We start from the raw sequence: 13,159 nt of genomic DNA on the forward strand, positions 1-13,159 counted from the left end.
AGCTGACATTTTATAGTATTGATGTATATTCATAATTCTGTGACAGGAACTTTTAATATTAAAATGGTCCATGAGCGTGAGTAATTGTATGGTTTATGCTTGTCACCCCAGAATGCTTTAGTGTCCAGCCAAAGTTGATTTTATGACAGCGAAGCCTCCCTGCTTTGGGAACACTAAGTTTTCCCTTGGTTTTTGAACCAATGAATCAAGTAGTGGTTTGCTGGCTTGATAGGAAGACCATGCCTTCTCTTAGGCATGTTTTCTGACTCAGCTGACTGTTCAAGTCCCTGACAATTGGTACAGAATTCCTTGCTGCAGTGGCGGCTCTCTGTGGTCACTGGCTGACCTGTCCCATCCTCCCAACAGCTTCCTTACCATGCCTCCATCCCAGGCGGGCTATACCCATCCAAGGTCATTACTGTGTCAGGCATTGTCCTGGAAAATGCTCAGAGGTAAGACAGGACCACCAGGGACCTCAGGGAGGAGAGAGTCATGACCTGGCTCCAGGCAGGAGGGGGATGAGTGGGAGGGGGTGGACAGGCCTCAGGGGACAAGGCGGGTCCATGCGATGTGACTACCCCAGGTTCAGCATCAACCTGTGCACCGAGAGTGACATCGCCTTCAACCTGAACCTTCATTTTGATGAAAATACTGTGGTCTGAAACACTCAGATTCAGGGCATCTGGGGGTCAGAGGAACGATGGCTGCCCTTCAATATGACCTTCAGACGAGGATACAGCTTCAAGGTAAGATGCTGAAGCCTGGAGCTTGGGCAGCTCACTGGGTGCAAGGATAGAAGGGGTGAGGAGGGCCAGGGTACCTTGAATGGGGTGGGGGCTGATGCCTGTGATAGGAGGGCTGGGCCCCAAGGGGGAGAGAATGTGCCACACACTATTAATATTTAAGATTACTATCTCCTGTGTGGCAAATGTTACCATCTAAGTTTTATAAATGAGCAAAAAAAATCACAGGATAAGTTACTTTCCAGGGATCACATGGACCATTGCTGCCCATCACTCCCACGAATGAGGAGCCAGTCATTTATTTGCTTGTTCACCCAGCAGTCATTTATTAGCTCTTTGATTGGGCCTGTGTGGTGCAGGAAGTGCCCCATGCCCAGGGCTGCAGCCAGGAAGCAGAGAGCAGGTCCTACCCCATGGGGCTGGACCTAGGTGGGGAGAAGCAAGGAGACTAAGGCATGAGCCGATCAGCACAGATAAGGACCGGTGCTGAGCAGAAGGAAAAACTGGGCTGGAGGAACTCCTACTTCTGGGCAGAAGTGCAGAGGAGGGAGGGGCCTGTCCAGAGCTGCACTGCAAGGTGCAGAGTGAGGGTGAGATGTATGGACTGTGGCTGCAGCCTGATCACCATGAGCAGGCCTTCTCCACCCTGACTACGCTCAGATCCCCCACAGGGCTTAAAAACACTAAAGCCAGGTGCAGAGACACATGCACCTGTAATAGCAGCACATGGGACAGGGGATCCCAACAAGTCTGATCCCAGGCTGTGCAATCAGTGACTTAGGCTCTGAGTCAAAGTAAAAAATAAAAAAGAGGGTACCACAGTGTAAATGAAGGACCTGGATTCATTCCCTAGTACCACAGAAAAAGAAAGAAAAGAGGAAGGAAGGATGAGAATGGAAGGAAAGAAAAAGGAAAGAAAAAAGAAAGGAAAGGAAAAGAAACAAACAAAAACAGAAAAAAAGAAAGGAAGGCAGATCCATGAATCCTGCCATCACTCCCTCAACCATCGAGACTGTCAGCCCGGGCACCCACTTAGGCAGAAGTTATGTCCTGGATGACTGCCCTCTGCAGTCTGGGTTGGAAATGACTGGTTAGAGCTGTGTGAGCTGGGAAGGGAGCTTGGATTTACTGCAATGAGAAGCCATTGGGGAGCAACAGCAGGGAACAGTACCTTTGATTCATAGGTGGCTGTGTGACCTTGGGGAAGGGCCCTTCAGCCAGGGTCAGTCACTGGGTCTTTGCAGCTCCCTTTCCTCATCTACAAATGGGGTAAGAATCCCGGGATCTCAGAGAGCTGTGGGAATGGGCTGCGGTAGTCTCTGTGCATGCTAGCACAGTGCCCTGCATGCGAGTGTGATGGAAGAGTGAGCACTGCCCTTCGTACACTGACGGCCTCCTGGAGAAGGTCCTGGGCAGGAAAGGAGGAGTCAGGAGGCTGCTGCTGCTGCTGCTGCAAAGTCCAGGCATGGATGTGGGGGACACAGAGGCCCCAAGCCAGCGGTACTGCTCCTGGTGGCCTGAAGAGGCGGCTGGTCCCCTGGGAGGGTCAAGTGGGAACAGGGAAGGCTTGCCAGAGGGGGCTGGGTTCTGAGGTGCCTGGCAGTGAAACAGGCACAGAGATGCAGGCTGAGAGCAGGTTTAGGGAGGAGCAGGACCTTCAGTGGGGGTAGGGGAGGGGCTGGTTGGGGGAGAGGAGGAGGTGGGAAGGAGGGGCCCGAGCCTGCAGGAGGGCTTTGGACTTTCTGCATGGAGTGTGACTGGCAAGGCCTCTCTGTCCACGTGGAGATCATATGCCAAGCCCACTGCTACATGGTGTTTGTGGATGGCCAACATCTGCTGGAATATGCCCACCGCCTGAAGGACCTGCCAGCCATCAGTCACCTGGAGGAGGAGGGCGAGCTCGAGCTTACTACAGTGAATGTCTAGGTGGGCTCCCTGGCCTGCTGCACCACTGTCTGCATCTCCTCTGGCTCCTCCTCCATGCCCCGCACTGGCTTCTGGAGCCCTGACCTCTGAGCAAAGCGCCAGCTCCACTCCTCCTCGCCCTGAGGTGGTCCCGAGCCTGCTGAGCCTCCAGCAAAGCCCCACACTGCATGCGGCCCTCAGTCTGCTCCCATCCTCTGTGCAACCCCACTTGGGTCCCAAGACACAGCTGTGCACTGCAGTAACAAGGAGGCCTGCAGGGCCCTCCCTGTGACCTTAACCTCTGTCCTTGGCTGTGCACCCTGCTGCCCCCCAACTCCTCTGGGAAGGCTGCTCTCGTGACATCCTGCCGGCTTGCACTGTAAAGGCCTCACAAGGGACACGCATGGCCTGACAAAGAACCTGAAAAATTACTGATTACTCCCCCTCTTGTCCTTTCCACTTGCGTCATTCTGCATTCTAGCCACTTCCTGAAACTCCCTGAAACATATCGTTCCTTTCTTGTAAGTTTCCTAAAGTTTCTATAGTTTCTCGGAAGACTGCTTCACAGACTTCACTTGCCAAGCAGGATGTGGTTTTTTGGCTTAAAAGCTGCTCTCATACCTGGTTTGCTACTAATCTAATCCTACCCTGCGTGGAGGCTCTCAGTCAGTCTCTGGACAGCTAATAAAGGTTCATTCTAAAATCTCAATTGGTGATCCGTGCGTTTAGTGTTTGTCACTCGGTACCTTGGTTTGGTTCTGAGTCCAGAACATGCACCAACTAACCAGAACTTTCTCCGCGAGGGCTCTTCCCTTCCCTGGCATCATTAAAATAAAGAAAATACTGCACTGCTGGCACATGCCTGACTGTTTTATTAGTGTGTCTGGAGACATTTTGAGTTTTCTGGAACTGGGGGTCCCTGTCCCAAGGAGTGGGAGAAGCAACACTCGTTCTCTTTGGGCAGGGAGGTCCAGACATCCACGCTCACTCCCAGAGGGTCCCTCGAGAAGCTGTAAGGGTGCTGAGGAAGACAGCTGGGCTCGGGCTGTGGGAGGAAGTGTTCCTGACATAGGCATCTTGATATCCTGGTGAACCCAGGAAATATCCCCATGTCACTGAGAGAGGAGAAGTCAGGGATAGAATCTGTGGGGCATGGCATGGCCAGGAAGACACATGACCCTGTGCCAAGTGTAAAGGGAGGCAGATGGGGGACCTGGCATGAGGGATGGTGTCCAGGCGCTAAGTACCTCAGTATCAGAGATCTGCGGGCCACCGGGTGGGTGCATAAGGGAGCCCAGCTGTGCGCCCAGGTGATTCCATCAAGAACTCAGGGGTGGTGCTCAGGTGGCAGTGTCAGCAGGGAACAGGTTAGCAAGGCAGCATCTCAGGCCCTCTGCAGACCTATTACATGGGGACCTGCATTTTAACTACATCTAAGAGGACTCGTGAGTTTCTGGAAGCGGCAGGCAGCCCTGGTCTACGTGGCTGGATTCTTGGCCACGCTGTTCAGACTCCGGGCTCCTGGTCAGGGCACTGACTATTTCTGGGTGACCAGAGGTCTGCATGCCCCTTCCTGCCCCACATCTGGGTCGCTGCTTCCAGAAGAGGAAGGAGAGACAGCAGGGAGAAGCAGGGGAGAGCATGGAAAACTTGGCCAGCAGGGCCCTGGCCTCCAACGGGGTCCTTTCCTTGATTCTGAGCAGGAGATGGTGCTCTGTTTTCTCCCAACCCTCCTGGGTGGCTGCACCCCAGCAGGGCCCTGGTCTTTCAGGCAGGCAGGGATGCGGTGCCCTCCACCCCATCCTCCTACAGAAGGCCATGCCTGGTTTTCGTAGGTGCCAATCACCAGTGGCCAAACTTAACCAAACAGGGGCAGCAAAGTGAAAACCTTGCATGATTGGGCCTGGAGGACAAGGCCTTGACTAAGGAGCTGGTGCTGGGTGGGGGGAGCTCCTCCCCTCACTCAGTGTAAGCTGCTTCCTGTAGAGGCTCAGCTCCTGCTCTCAGCTGCCCCCTACCCTGTCCTGACCACCACGCTCTTTAATGAGCAGAGAACTCCATCGGCTGCCATTTCAAAGAGGAATGGTGTTCTGGCTGGTCAGTTACTTTGTGGGGCCCTTTGTCCAGGTGGTGGCACACCCTGGCCATGCTATGCCTTGTGGCGGCTATTCCTGCAGTACAGCTGCAGCCACAACATACACACACACACACACACACACACACACACACACACACACACAAACACACACACGTTAAAATGAAATGCATTTCATATAAGCTGTTTCATCAAGGAAACATACAGGGAAGGCTCAAGTGGCCTTGGGAGCACACAGGGATGTTTTCATAGAGAAGCATAAATATTGTACACAGGGGCCCAGAAACATGCAGTGGCACAATATCGCCTCCTGGTGGCCACTCTAACTGCAGCAAGCAGATGATGTTTGAGTTCCTCTCAGGTCTAGCATTGCAGGTTCACGGGGCGGGGTGTGGGGTGTCTGTGTGGGGGGGGCAGAGGGTGTTAAGGGACAGATGTGGCTCTGACCAGTGCAGGATACTACTTGGTGTTAGCTCATGTAAAATATATGTGACTAAAAGTATCATTTTGACCATTTCAGTGTACAATCCAGGTGGCTTTCAGTGTATTTACACTGTAGTCCAAACAGCACTGCATCCAGCTCTAGATGTTTTTCATCTTCCCCAAATGAGTTTTGGCATCCATCAAACACATCCTTTTTCTCTGCCCTGGCAACTACCAATCTTACCTTTATGAATTAATAGTATTTTAAGGGTTAGTTTTTATGACACTGTCATCTACTCATTTTTACAATTCTCTTCTCAGTAAAAGAAATGGCACTGATTTTTCACCTACTGACAGGGAATCGAAATGTCACTCTTTTTACACCCAGGGTCTCGCTCTGACACCTAGTGTGATCCTCCCACGGTGCTGGTCAGTGCGGGCAGCCACAGCTCCCAGCCCACCCGCAAGCATAGGATACCAGAGTCCTGCTGCGTGCTGCGCTGCTAAGCTTCATGCTTAGTAGGGCAGGCGTATTCACTGCATTTTCCATTCTATCATATTTGCAGCTGATGATGGGTTTCTCAGGCTGTAACGCTCAGCAGGGACAAGGTCTCCCCTTGTGGGTGGATTCTGGAAAGGAGAAGCCAGGCCGCATGTGCTGCTCCCTGAGGCTGCCTGGAGTAGGAGGGGCTTGGCAAGAGTGCCTCAGTGAAGACACAGTGTCTGACATTTTTTTCCTCCTATGGACAGAAAGTGCATAGCACCAGCAAGCAGCTGCCCCTATTTTCTGCAAACCAGTCGTTCAAAGTGAAGATTACTGATCACACGCTCTATACTAGGTCCCCTTCAAAGTGCTGTTAATCCTTTTACTGCTCTGCCAGGGTGTTGTTGTTATCACAGTTTTATATATGAGCAGAGAAACTGAGGCACTACAACTGAAGCTCAGGGAGGTCCTTTGATGCTGGTACCTGCTAATCGCTGCTTCTCCCTGTTACGGGAAGCCAGCTGGTACCTGTGGGAGGTTCCCGAGTGCTCTGAATGACATCAGTTCCTTTCTCTGGCCAGGCCCTGCTGATGGGCACGTGGGAAGCTGGGGACAGCTCTGTGGCCCTGAGTCCTGCTCCTACCACTGGCCCTACTTTGCCTTTTAACTGAGGTCCTGTCTGCTTTGTCCTCCAAGCCAAGTCTTCTTCCTGCTTCCCAGCCCTCCTAATAAGTGTGCCCACTCTGGTCAGGGAGAAGGTCTGCAGCTGGGAGGAAGTGAGCCCCAGATCTGGCCCTGTGCAGAAGGACGGGCTTGGGTGCAGGGAGCGCAGCCTCAGAGGGTCCCAGAAAGCCTGGCTGTCCCTTGTTTCCCCGTTCCTGGCCCCAGTGTGAGAGCCCATGGGAGTCTCGGCCAAGGGAAGACGGTGAGAAGTCAGTGCAAGACAGGAATAGGGATTCTCAAAAAGACAGTGCTCAGTGTTTAAGGTGGCACACGCTGGTACTTTGACCACTTGGGAGTCTGAGGTGGAAGGATCCATAGTGCAAGTCCAGCCTGGGCAATGCGACTGCTTAGCAAGACCCTGTTCCAAAATGAAGACAGGAATGGGCTGAGATGTGGATCAGAGTAACGACTTTCTTGTTGTCAGAGGATGTTCTGTCTTGAGCAGGGCCACGCTCCTCCCTCACAGTCCCAGGTGGCGAGAAATGGCTGACGCTGCAGGGACCAGACCAGTTTGAAGATGTTTGAGGGACTTCACTGAACAACGTGTGCTAGGTGATAGATGATGTCCCTACTTTTACTGTCTTTCTGCAACTCATATTGCAGGGCTAGTTTGTTTGCCTTTGGCCCTTACAAATTTTTGAAATATACTCGAAATTGATGTATGCTTAAGCCTCTCCCCAGGCATTCTGTTGAAATGGAGGTTGTTCTGATAGATGAATAAAAGGCAGAGCTGCAGTGTATTAGGTTTTCCTCTGTTTTGTTTTTGTGGTGCTTAAGATTAAACCAAGGGCTTCATGAACGCTAGGAAAATGTCCACCACTGAGCCAAACTTCACTCTGAATGTGTAGGTCTGGGTGCTTTTTAAGAAGTGCCTACAAAGGGCCCCCCATGCCCTTGTGGAGATGGAGGATGTTGCTATCACCTGGGAGCTGCCTCAGCCCCGCTTCTCTTAGCAGCAAAGTTTGCTGGATTTCTTTCATCACAGAAATCAGAAAGTGAATTTAAACATGATGCAAGATATTACATCAAATCACCAGCAATCGTGTCAAAGAGAAACCTTTTTATTAATAGGACATTGTATTTTTCAGCTATCCACTTCCCAAATTGTTGCTGAGCCAGCTGACAATTAAATCCATATATGTAAAAGAAATTGAAAAGCTAAATTGAGGCATAGGTATAGAACAGTGAATACTTATATTAGAGTATATGAACCAAGTAGGTTTGACATGATAAAATGGCACGCATCTTAAATACTATATTGAGCAAGTTCTGATTTTATTCCATTTATTTTCTGAGACATGGGAAAGGTAAAATAGACTTCATCAAAATTAAAAACTCCAGGCTAGTACTCTATCTGAGTTGAGAGCACTTACCTATCATGTAAGAGGCCCTTGGTTTGATCCCCAGCACTGTAGAAAAAGATCAACATCAAAAGCAAACTTCTGTTGACCAGCCTGCTAACATAACTACAGCTGAAAAGACAGACGACATTCAATGGTAGCAAGAAGGTGCTATAATTGGAACTTCATGCATTATGGAGAGAGTGAAAAATATTAAACCGCTTTGGAAATTGTCCTTGCAGTGCCTGCCTGGTAAGCTCAGGTGCCTGAGTTTAATTCCCAGTACCAAAAACAAAAAACAAACAAAAAAACCAAAATAAATAAATTCATATGTCCCCACAGAGGCATGTTTGAGAGGTTCTCAGCAGCTTCAAACATAATAGCCCCAAATGGAAATTATTTCAGTGTCTGTTGCAGTTTGGGGTTTTGCAAGGGGAACAATAAAATCTAGAACACATATTTTGTAAGATTATTTATAATAGTCACCAAAAGAATCATATACAGAGTGCAGAAATCTGTCTACACAGTAAAGACCAAAGAACCTAGCTGAGGGCCTGGACCCCATGATGATGTCCTGCATGAGTCCAGCTGAAGACCTAGAGCCCATAACAATGCCTCCCAACGAGTCCAACTGGAGGCCTAGTGCCCATGACATAGCTCATGCAGGCTTGTTTCTCAGATCTGCACTGGGAAGGTCCAGAGGTCAGAGATGGAAGCTAGAAAGTCTGTTTCAGTGGGATGAAGGATCTGTGCTAACAGGCTGAGGGATCTGAACTGGAGCCAGGAAATGACACTCAGAGTAAGAACCAGAGCTCCCCTGAAAAGCACCACAGCCACCCTCAGCAACAGTGAGGTTCTGAGCTCCTCTCTGATGATGAGGAAAACCTAGTTTCCATCAAGGTAGCCAACGCCACACGCTTCTTCCGGAGACTGAGCAGTGCACCATCTTCCCCTGTGCAGCCAGGAAGCGATGCTCAAAGTGAGGACCAGAGCTCCCTCAAAGTGAACTGAAGCCATTCTCAGTGACAACAAGGTCCCGAGCTCCTCAGACCATAAGAATAGCCAAGTTCATCAGGAAAGCCAGCATGACAAGCTCCTCCAAGAGAACCAACAGCTCCTCAAGCTTCTAAAAACTCCCAACAGCCTCTCCACTTCTTCCTGTCCAGTTGAACCCTCACGTGGGCCTCCCACACCCAGCAATACCACACTAGTTCAGTTCAGCTGGGTGTTACAAGTTGACCACCAGTTGTCAATCCACCACAGTGTTCATCAGCAAAGCAAATGGGAAAACATATAGTGTTGTCAGGCAATAGAATCTATCCAGCACAAGAGAACAAATTACAAATAAGCACAACATAGATAAATCTCAAAAATATTATCCAATGAGGAAAAGAAAACACAAAATTGCAAGCAACGAACACTTTTATTTAGTGGCAGTGCTAGGACAGGATAATTAATCTAAGACACTTAAATTCCCTTCATAGATTACTAACATTCTCTCAGTACATGGTTTTGTTTCCCCACCATGTTTCTTCTAAATTTTATTTCTATTACACATGTAATGTAAATTAGTGAAAATAAAAGTTACAAACCTAGAAGAGCTTGGTGCCATGGTGGTGCCTTCCTATAATCCCAGCACTCTAGGAGACTGGGATAGAAGGACCACAAGTTCTACCTTAGCAACCTTGCAACTTAGGGAGACCATGACTCACAAAGAAGAAATGAAGAAAGAAAGAAAGAAAGAAAGAAAGAAAGAAAGAAAGAAAGAAAGAAAGAAAGAAAGAAAGAAAGAAAAAAGAAAGAAAGAAAGAAAGAAAACAAAAGAACAAAAGGAAAGAAAAAAGAAAAAGTCCTGGGTTCCATCCCTACTGCAAAATGAAATAAAACAGATAAATGCAGCACAGAAAAGTCTATAATAATGATGTCTGACATCAAAATCTCTGTCCTCCTAAATCCCATTCTTTCTGTATACCATTCAAGTATGTTGTTTTTTTCTATGAAAAGTGTCGTATTTATACCAGAATATATGTACATTCCATTTATAGCAGATGCATAATGCTATGTAATGTGTTTTTTGTACTAAACAATATATTACGGTAGGTATATTATCACATATCAGCATATTTATATATCCCTCAATGCTTTTAACAACATCAGCATATTTTACTATATAGAAGTACAGAATTATTGTACTAGTCCACAAATGCTTGCATAATTTTTAGTACCAGAGAAATTGGGGTGGCAGAGACTGCCATAGATGATGCTTTAATTCACATGCTTATACCTAATGTATATCTTTGCAATCTTGTGATAGTATAATTTCAGAAAACATTTTTAAATTGGTGTTTCTGTTGCAATTTCTGTAACACATGTGGTTTATTTTTAACTTTGATGACAATGATTCAATTGTTCTCTGAAGTTGTTTGGCCACAAGTACTATACCTAGTAGAAACATATGTACTCAGTCAGTAAGAATAATTGAAATTTGAAATACAATAGATTATAATGTAACTTTATGGCTCTTTAAATGGGCATTACTTTGTTTTTTTGCCAGCATCAGATTCATTTATTTAGTTTTTATAAGTGCTTATCAACTTAATTATGGTAACTACAGATTAACAGCCACACTAATAGGCAAAAATCCCATATGACAATTACACTAAATCAAGATACATTTTTACGTACATTGTCTGTGCTGGATTGCAATATTTTTTTTTTGCCAGCTGTGGTGGTGTATACCTGCGATTCCAACACTTGGGAGGCTGAGGCTTGGAGGATTGAAGTGAATTTGAGGCCAGCCTGGGATACGTGTCAAGACCCTGCCTCAAAAAAAGATTTTTTTTGTCTCTTTAGTTTCTCTATTGTCTGTCTTTTATTCTACATTTTATTTGCACATTGGGGTATCTTATATAAGAGAACCCATGTGATATTTAGGCTCATATATCAGATTTACTTCACTTAACATTATAGTTTCAAGGTGCATCCATTTTCCTACAATGACTCAAGTTTGTCATTTGTCCTGACAGAGCAGAGTTCCTTTGTGCATAAATGCCACATTTTCTTTATTCATTCACCTGTTGATAGAAATATAGTCTTCTTTCAAGATTTAGCCATTATGAATTGTGCTGCTATAAAAAGAGGTATGCTTATATCACCGCGATATCATATCTTTAACTCTTTTGGGAAGGTGCCTAAAGGGGAATAGCTTGGTCAAATGGGATTCTGAGGTTTAGTTTTTGAAGAATCTTCACACTGATTTGCATAGTGATTACACCAGTATACACTCCCACCCACAAGGAGGAAGGGTTCATTTTCCTCCACAGCCTCTCCAGCATTTGTTGTTTGATTTCGCGATGGTAGCCATTCTTTCTGGAGTGAGATGGAATCTCAGTGTTGTTTTGATTCTCATTTCTTGCAGGACCAGTGATGTTGAAGTTTTTTATGTATTTATTGGCCTTTGCACTTCTTCCTCTGGGAAGTGTCTGTTCATTTCAGATGCCCGTTTCTCATTGTGTCTTTATGCTGGGGAGTGTTAAATTTTTTGAGTTCTTTATATATTCTAGATATTTGTCCTTTGTCCAAGGTGGAAAATTAGCTAGCAAATTTTTTCCTGTTCTGTAAGTTGTCTCTTCTCTCTGTTGGTGGTTTCCTTTGTTGTGCAGAAGCTTTTTAATTTCATTTGATCCCATTTGTTGATTTTTGGTATTATTTCTTATGCGACCTGGGTTCTGTTCAGAAAGTCAGCCTATTCCTATGCTTTCAAAAGTTTTACCTACGTTGTCATCCATCAGATTGTGTTTCTTATTTAATATTTAGTTAAATCTTTGATACATTTTTTTTGGTACCAGGAATCAAACTCAGGACCTTGCGCTTGCCAGGCAGGTGCTTGTGCCGTTGAGCTATAGCCCCAGCCAGATACATTTTGATTATAGTTTAGTGCATGGTGAGAGATAATGGTCTAGGTTCAGTCTTCAACATAAAGACTGCCAGATTTCCCAGCACCATTTGTTAAAGAGGCCAGTGAAAGTATTTGGCCCCTTTGTTAAAGACAAGGTAGCTGAGTGCTTGGATTTGTTTCTGCATTCTCTGTTGTGTTCTACTGAACCACAAGTGGGATTTTTCGTTTTGTTTTGTTTTGATTGTTTGTTTTGTTTTGCCAATATCATGCTGCTTTTATCAGGGTAACTTTGTAATATAACTTGAAATCTGGGCTTGTGATGCCCCCTGTCTTGCCCTTGTTCTCCAGCATTGCTTTTACTATTGTAGGTCTCTTCTGGCTCCACATGAATTTTAGAATTGCTTTCTCTAGTTCTGTGAGGATCACTATTGATATATTGATCGGGATTTCTTAAGTCTGTATAACAGTTTCAGAAGGATAGTCATATTAACTATATTGGTTCTGTCTACCTAGGAACAGGGGATGTTTTCTGATATCCTGTAGGACGTCCTTTTTTAGAATACTGCAGCTTTTAGAGTAGAAGTCTTTCACTTCCTTGGTAATGTTAATGCCTAAGTATGTCATCTTTCTTGATGCTATTATGAAAGGTATTATTTCCTTAAATTCTCTCTCAGTGAGTTTATTGTTACTGTACAGGAACACTATTGAGTTTTGAGTGTTGATTTGTGTCCTGCTATGCTGCTGCATTTGGTTTATTAATTCTAACAGTCTTCTGGTGGGGTTTTGGGGGACTTGTATGTCCAGCATCATATCATCTGCAAATAATGGTAATTTAACTTCTTCCTTTCCCATCCATATGCCTTTTATTTTTTCTCTTGTCTAATCACTCTACTAACATTTTGAGAACTATACTGAGCTATACTATGTGATAGTGGGCATCCTTGTCTTGTTCCTGATTCTAGAGGGAAAGTTTTCAGTTTCTCTCCATTTAATATGATGCTGGCCACTGGTTCATCCTAGATGGCTTTTAAATCTGTATTACTGTGATCTCGAGTGAGTCTAAGTACTTTTTTTTTCTTTTTGCTATTTCTTTGTATTTATATTGCTAGAAACTGCCTTTATTTGTATTTGCATCATCCCAGATAGTTAATTTCAGTTCATTTGTAAGATCTCTTTGTATTCAATTTAATTGGTCCTCAGCAATATGCATTCTGATTTTCACACTTTTAGCTATTTATGTGCACACCTATGTATGTGTATAGTGTCTTTCATTATAAAGAATGCATCTTTTTATGTTACAAAATTTGGTAGCCTTCCCTTTCTATATTTTCTCCTGTGTGCTGTACTTTGAAAGGCCTTCCATCTTCCAAATTTATATTTTTAGAAGTAATATATTTTCTTCTAGTTATTTCATGCTTTTTTTTTGTCTTTTTTTTTTTGTTTGTTTGTTTTGGTTTTTCTCCGGTACCGGGAACCGAACTCACGACCTTGCGCTTGCCAGGCAGGCGCTTTTGCCGCTGAGCTAAATCCCCAGCCCCCTTATTTCAT

At 45.7% G+C, this 13,159-nt stretch overlaps 1 long non-coding RNA gene across 1 annotated transcript in view; it reads left to right on the forward strand.

Moving 5' to 3' along the window:
• The window catches only part of LOC106146495, a 4,044-nt gene extending 3,411 nt beyond the window's left edge, over window positions 1–633 (forward strand). Inside the window, exons 2-3 of the long non-coding RNA XR_001230951.1 lie at window positions 367–452; window positions 584–633. This is a non-coding gene — a long non-coding RNA (uncharacterized LOC106146495). The remainder of the gene's footprint in view (window positions 1–366; window positions 453–583) is intronic.
• The last annotated feature ends 12,526 nt before the right edge of the window (window positions 634–13,159 follow it).

Source organism: Chinchilla lanigera, unplaced genomic scaffold (genome assembly GCF_000276665.1).
Source record: "Chinchilla lanigera isolate Chin_1 unplaced genomic scaffold, ChiLan1.0 scaffold00080, whole genome shotgun sequence".
NCBI classification, from domain to species: domain Eukaryota; kingdom Metazoa; phylum Chordata; class Mammalia; order Rodentia; family Chinchillidae; genus Chinchilla; species Chinchilla lanigera.